Source organism: Lactuca serriola, chromosome 9 (genome assembly GCF_051521515.1).
Source record: "Lactuca serriola cultivar US96UC23 chromosome 9, Lser_US96UC23_V15, whole genome shotgun sequence".
Lineage (NCBI taxonomy): Eukaryota > Viridiplantae > Streptophyta > Magnoliopsida > Asterales > Asteraceae > Lactuca > Lactuca serriola.
The window spans coordinates 87,069,173-87,076,395 of NC_136416.1; positions in this window are offsets into that span (position 1 = coordinate 87,069,173).

Here is a 7,223-nt window from a genome sequence, read left to right on the forward strand (position 1 = left end):
AAAAATAGCTTATAGTTATGTGGTACCTCTAATAAGCCATTTTTCTTAAGTTGGTCATCCATTACTTATCAAAAGATGCTTATTTCACTACATTTAGAAATTGACCAATATACCTTTAACCTGATAAAACTTAACCTCCAAAAAAACACAAAAGCCTCCATTTTCTTTGGCTCCTCAAGCGATTCCATCTTGCTCATCACCGCCACTGGCCAAAGACCATTGCACCCAACAGCTAGATCAAGCGACCTTTGCATCCCACAAATTCGATGCAGGTTTGATTTTATTCATTTTTTCCTGCTTTCATTCATTTGGATTTTGCCTGCTTTCCGTTGAAATCGATTCCTTTTTCACTAATTTTCGTTGAAATCGAAATCATATGAGTTTTACTGAAATTGAAATATGTGTGATGTTTAAAACTTATAGATTTATGTGTGAAAGCAACAATGAACAAGAAATATGTGTGAAATCCTTGGTTATCTCTATTGTTGTTCATATGCTACTGTTTGAAATATGTGCGATGTATCAAACTTTCACCTATAGAAATTAATATATACTATTGTTCAACTGCTACTGTTAAATATCTCCAACTTTTGCTAAGCATTTTTTTTGCCAAACACTAAAAAGATTTATCAGCTTGTATCATTTTGACACCGGATAAGCTAACCCAAACACCTTTCTAAAAACTCTATTTTGACACCGCTATAAGCTAATAAGGCTATGTTTGGCGTACTAGCTGAAAAGCTAGCTGTTAGCTGAAAAGCTAGCTGATAGCTAAAAAGCTAGCTGTTAAATAAAAAGCTAGCTGATAAAAAATAACGTTTGGTAAAACTAGCTGAAAAGCTAGCTGAAATATATAAAATTACATAAAAGGATATGTAAGAGTATTTGTTTCTATAATTATTTAAGAGGTGTATTTGGAAAATTTTAAAAAAGCTCCTAAAAATCTAGTCCAAGTAGCTTTTCGAAAAGCTAGCTTATAAGCTACTTTTTGGCTTACCAAACACGACAACATAAAAAAGCTCGAAAAATAAGCTAGCTTATCAGCTAGCTGTGGCGCGCCAAACACAGCCTAAGGTATATATATTCAAAAGTTAAAAGCATTTTTAATAGGCTTAGCCAAACACCTTATAAATTTTCACAAAAACAAGTCTGTTAAGGCCACGACATCTAGCTTCTCCAATGGTGTGAGCTCTTTTTGGTTTTCCAAGTTTGGAGACATTATTTAAGGTCATGATGGGGAGGAGTGTGCAATTGGTAAGTAGGTTTTCGTATCGAAAACAAAATAGGTCTTATATTTGTGTTGTCTGTCTTGGTATTTCTAAATTACTTGGTGTTTTGTTTTGTAGATTTCATTGGTGTATTGGCATGGTACATTGACTTTATGCTTAGTACGAAGGATGGTAGGTTTACTAAGATGATATCGTTTAAGTAACAACATCTTAAGTAAGACATAATTATGTAAATTTGCTTGGATGGAACTTTACAAGAGTATGAATACTAATTGGTTTTTTTCCAGTTTGGATCGTATTCTTTGTACTCTATGGGCTGAACATGTAGAGTATTTTACATCTGGGATTGGTAATTTGCTTTTGGTGAACCTATGGTGGTCATTATTCATCTTGGTGGGAGTCGACAATGGCAAGACAAGTACTCTATATGTAACACCTATTGGTTTGGTTTAAATAATGAATCCTAAAGTTCTTTTTTATGACTTTCTCATGGTGTGTGTGATCATAGTTGTTACAAATTGCCCTATGGTTTCTAACTGCTTTTTTAGGAAAAGGATAATTATGAATTCTATAGTTGACATTGTTTGGGCTTCAGAAAATTGTAAGAACATGTTTAAATATACGGACAATTTATGTCATTAATCATCTAATGGTATTTGTAGTGCATCAGTGATTGAAGGAATGGTTGTTGAACCTGAGAAATTTGTAGATATGAAAAGTGTAAATATTGATCTCATACTAGAAAAATTTGCTATTGGTTTCTAAAAATTGTTGTCCATTGCTCTTATAGACTTGGGGGAGGTATTAAATATGTATTGTATTGCATTACTTATTTATGATTGCTAGAGTTAGATTTTCTTTTATGTTCCTAAGAAACCATGACGGTGTTGGTTAAGAACATCATGGCTATTAAGAAAGTACAACATTGGTTTTATGTTGTAGGTAGGAAATGTCACCGTAGTATGGACTTGGATGTTGTTGATAGTTTTAGTGTTAATGAGTGAAGGTCTTTGGCGTGTCCAAATTGCAACACGTCTGGATTTGGTGATGAGTACAAGTTATATTTCTCTCTTAATTTGTGTAATATGAGTGATTTTGTAATGAATAAACTAAAGTGAAGTTGGTGTAGATTAGTGTAGATATAATATGTGGGTACGATTTAAAGACAATTTTGGTGTCGTGTCTGTTGTGCTCTTTGATCAAGATGTAACACGTCTGTTAGGGAAAATTTCAAATGACATGGTGAAGGTATTTCTCGAAGATGGGGTTGAAAATGCATTTCCCGATGAGTTGAATGTGGTTGTGGATTAGCGGTATGTAATGTATATTGAAGTGAGCAATTTTAACTTATGTAACAACTACCACATCTACAAGGTATCAAAAATAATCAATGAGGCCTAGTTGCTAGCCACATTGCCAAAGAATATGGAAGAAGATGAGATTGTGGAGGTAAGACAATATTTTATTAAGTGGATATGTTTAGTTATCTTGATTTAATGATCGTGGCACTAGTGTCAAACAAGGTACTGAGAATGTTGAAGATATTGATGGTGGGGATGTAGGTAACACACTATTGAATTTACCGTATAAGGTGTGTATTCATGGTTGAATGTTTTGTTGACGACATGGTGTTGATTCGATAAGATGAAGTGGATTGTCATGTTATTCAAAGTTATGACGACTCCAAAGAAGGAGAAGGTGTAGGTTGATTCAAGACATCACTAATGAATACGTTTAGTTGTAGCATTTTAGAAGATTTGACAATGTATTATTATAAATTTCAATATAAATGTTTATTTATTTAAACCTACACCTTGCACCGAATATATTTACTTATAAGATTAATGGTCTTCTTACTTGATTAGAACAATAAAACATTTAAAGTCTCTTAAAAACATTATTTCGAGCATTATTAATGATATTATTGGTTTGTTATAATGCACTGAACATAACTATGTTGAGAGTATTGGTAATGGTATTTTTGATCGAGTATAAAACTAATTTAAGCACTATCATCATGATCATTAGCTTTCCCGCTATAAAACCACCTACCATAATGATTATGTCGAATGTCACATTTTGCATTAAATTTAATTGCACATAGTACCACACATATATTTTTTGAGATTACTGTTAATGATATGTTTGTGACAACCCGATATTTTGAGACAATATAATGTAACACCACTCAAATTTAGGCCAAAATATAACTTTCCTAAAATATTATTTGGCTTAAATAAAGTGGTAGGAATTGTATCAAGGTTTTCGTACATATAAAGAACACAAAAATCCGGGTTATAAAGAAGCAGTTATGACCAATCTAAGATTCGCGACGAAACCCGGCAACACCGATTAAGCGAAAAACGCAAAGTTTCAATACAATAATTTTTAGCCTTAAGTATCTAAACAAAAGTCGTAGATTTCGTTAAATGGTGAGCGTGCATAAAAAGATCGCCCAAATTGGACCTCGTATGAAGAAGTTACGATTTTCCTATGTTTCGTAACAGTAGTAGAGGGCTAAAAACTCGAATTGAAGATCGAGTGTTAGTTAGCTATCGCCACCTAAACGAAAGTTGAAGATCTCCACAATAGGAGTAAAATGATAAAAAGACAAACGAAAACCGACATCGAATAAAGAAACTATGAATTTTTAACGGACTTTAGTAGTCCCGTCCTATTAAAAATATATCATAAAAAAATAAAGTCAAAACTAGCCGACGGAGTCCAAATGAAAGTTGTAGAGCATAATCTCACCTACGCGTGGATATAAAGAAGGCGAAAAACGGAGCCCGTACGCGAAAGTTACGGAATTTAGAAGATGGGAGATTGGATTACGCCCAGCGTACTAGACCCAGTGTCAAGTCCCATCGGCTCGAGTGCTCTATGCTAGCTAGACCGGAGTAGTAAGCCGTGACGCATTTTTACGCCCCGCGTAACGCGTACGCCCAACGTACTCCGGTGTTACACCCCGCGTACGCGATCCTCCAGCACTATAAATAGAGGGTTTGAGCTACGGGCTTTGACACATATCTCTCATATCCTCTCTCACTTTCACACACCCTAGAGCTCCAGAGATCATCCCGACACCCTCGGTTTCCGTACCCGAGCCCCGACGAAAGATCTACGCTACTGAGATCCCCGAAGAGCCCGAAGACGCAGCTTTCCGCGGTCGAAGTTCTGCTCAACTCTAGCCTCTCTCTCTTCAAAACAAACGAGTGAGTTCATACCCCTATAAACTACATTTTTAAATGTGTTATCAATACTTTTTATATACACTTTTAAGGGGGGGGGGGGGGGGAATACAAGTCAACACACGATTATTATCGTGTGTAACCCAAAGTTTCACTAAATACTCATTTTTATCAAGTAAATCATATGTGATTCATAAACACTACATGGAACCTTTCGTACGCGAAATATATCACGATATCATCTTGTCTCTTGAAATTAAATATGTAGTTTTACATATACGAACGAAACACTTTATTTATACTTTGAGTATGTGTGTTCATTTATGTCACTACAAAAGTTACACCTTACATAACAAGTGAGCATTTCACTAGGGTTTATTATATAACGAAACAAACTTTTGGAAAAACTATAATAGTTTACGACAAACATTTTTACATGTTAAAAACTCGTTATCAAACTGTCTTACATACTTTATGTTTCCTTTCAAACACTGTTAGAATCGTATTTCAAACAAAGGTCTTCTTATAGTTAAAATTGTTCTTATCAAACAAACTACTTTCAAATCGTTTTATAAAACTGACATCAAGTCATCATTTCTTATTTATTAAACTTCTCAAAGGTTATACAAAAACTTCTTTCATATTTTTATTGTCAAATGCACGCCTATGCATGTGTAGTTATATATATATATATATATATATATATATATATATATATATATATATAACATAAAAGTTTTCCATCAGTTGGTTCAGTACCTTTGGATGGCAAAGGCATATTTCGGTTATACACATACACTACTAGTAACTATAATAGGTATAGTTAGGATATACTACTTACCAATCCAAATATAAGGAATCGCACAAGAGTCAGTTTATTTATAAGTCTATACTAATACATTACATACTATATAAAGAGATACGATTATATACAATTACAAGGCATACAAATTTAAAGACATACAATTACAAGAGATACGATTACATCAGATAGTGTACTAGATATACATAAAATTTTACATACTACACGTACCATATCAAAGAGATATTTTCATATACAAGAACAAATGGACATTTTCATACATAAATCTGTTTTATACTAGGTTTTGTGAGACATTTCACGTACTTCGAGTATGCATTACTAAGCCCTGTATTATATACCATAATCCCTTGTAGGGGGAGCGTGATACTTGTGTATAGATCTATACGGGATTGACAATCCCACACCTAAACTGTTAGCTACAGTTAGACCGGCAGGTCTGGGGTGACAAATGTCATAACATTCCAACGCCTGAAGAACGTTGTTACAGGCAGTCTGGGTCATTAGCATGGTTATAAAACTCACATGGAGTATTAAAAACACATTGATTTACGGGGTTATCATATACCTTAGCGATTATAACTGTACACAAATCTACTATTTTAGACATGAAAAACATTATGGTAGTTCATTTTGGGACTTTTAAGCTACCATCCACTTATAAACAAATATTGGATTTCTGAAGCAAACATTCAAAACAGTCGAGTCTTGGTAGAAGGCTACATTTTATACTAGTAGAAAATATGGGATTTTCTAGGATTTTCAAACGTTTACAATTACTTACAAACATATTCGTTGGTACAAACTTTCCTTCAAACATTTACAGGTCTTTCTTTATAGCCTTACAAATCAAAGTCACATAAATACTTATGAATTCACCAGCATTATTGTTGATACTCGCTTTCAAAATAACTTGTCTTCCCAAGATACGGATAGACAGGTACGACTACCAGGTTCTATGAAGACGGAGCGATCAAGACTCGTCTTTTATTTTTGAATATTCATTTTTGAAGAATTATACTATGAAAGAACTCAAATGTAATTAAAATTATACTATTAATGCAATGGATGATGTTGTTGCTTGTTTACTACTTTGCATTGTTGTGATACAATACATGACGTCCTCCGCCCCATAACATTTCCGCCGTTCTCGGTTTTGGGGTGTGACAAATTGGTATCAGAGCATTGTTTATAGTGAATTGAGTATATCAACCCATAAAAGATATACAAACTATAAATACAATAGGGATTAAAATACTCTGATAAAGAGTCTGCTTTTAATATAATAAAATATTTAGTTGAGTATACATATCTACTAAAATCAGTGTCACTAAGACAGAACAAAAGAATTACGATTGTTGGGTAGCACAAGTAGACTTAGGGACATATAGTCAAAACTGGGATGATATAGCCTAATCAACTATATTATCTGAGGGTTGACTAGCATGTGCCTCAGTGTGGTTGTGAGTTGCAACAAGTCTAAAAACATACCCACAATACCACAATGAGAACAATATAAAATAAACCTAAAATACTATATGAGTATTTTGTGTATTACTATAAACTACTTATGTGTTAGATTCTTCTACCCCAATTACCATATAGATAACATAGCTGGACCCCATCCCCATGACGATCCGTACTTCCCGAACAAAGGCAATGCTGGATGGTTCAGAGAAGAACCAGAGAATGATCATCCAATCCCTTTTGAATGATCACCATATTGAAGACCTTTCGGATGATGATAACTCCGAACCTAAGGAGGAGAACTTACCCCCGATAACTCCCAATTCAAATCCTAACCCTCGTCCAACTCTTCATGGCTCGACGCTTCCTTGGGTAGAATACCTGGAAACATGGAATGAATAGCAAGATCAACCTATGTCGTTTAAAGGAGAGCGAAGCTGCTACAACGTAAGGGAAGCTCAGCAGACAAAGTTCTACAAATCCTGATCCATAGAGTTGCTCAAAACGAAATTCAGG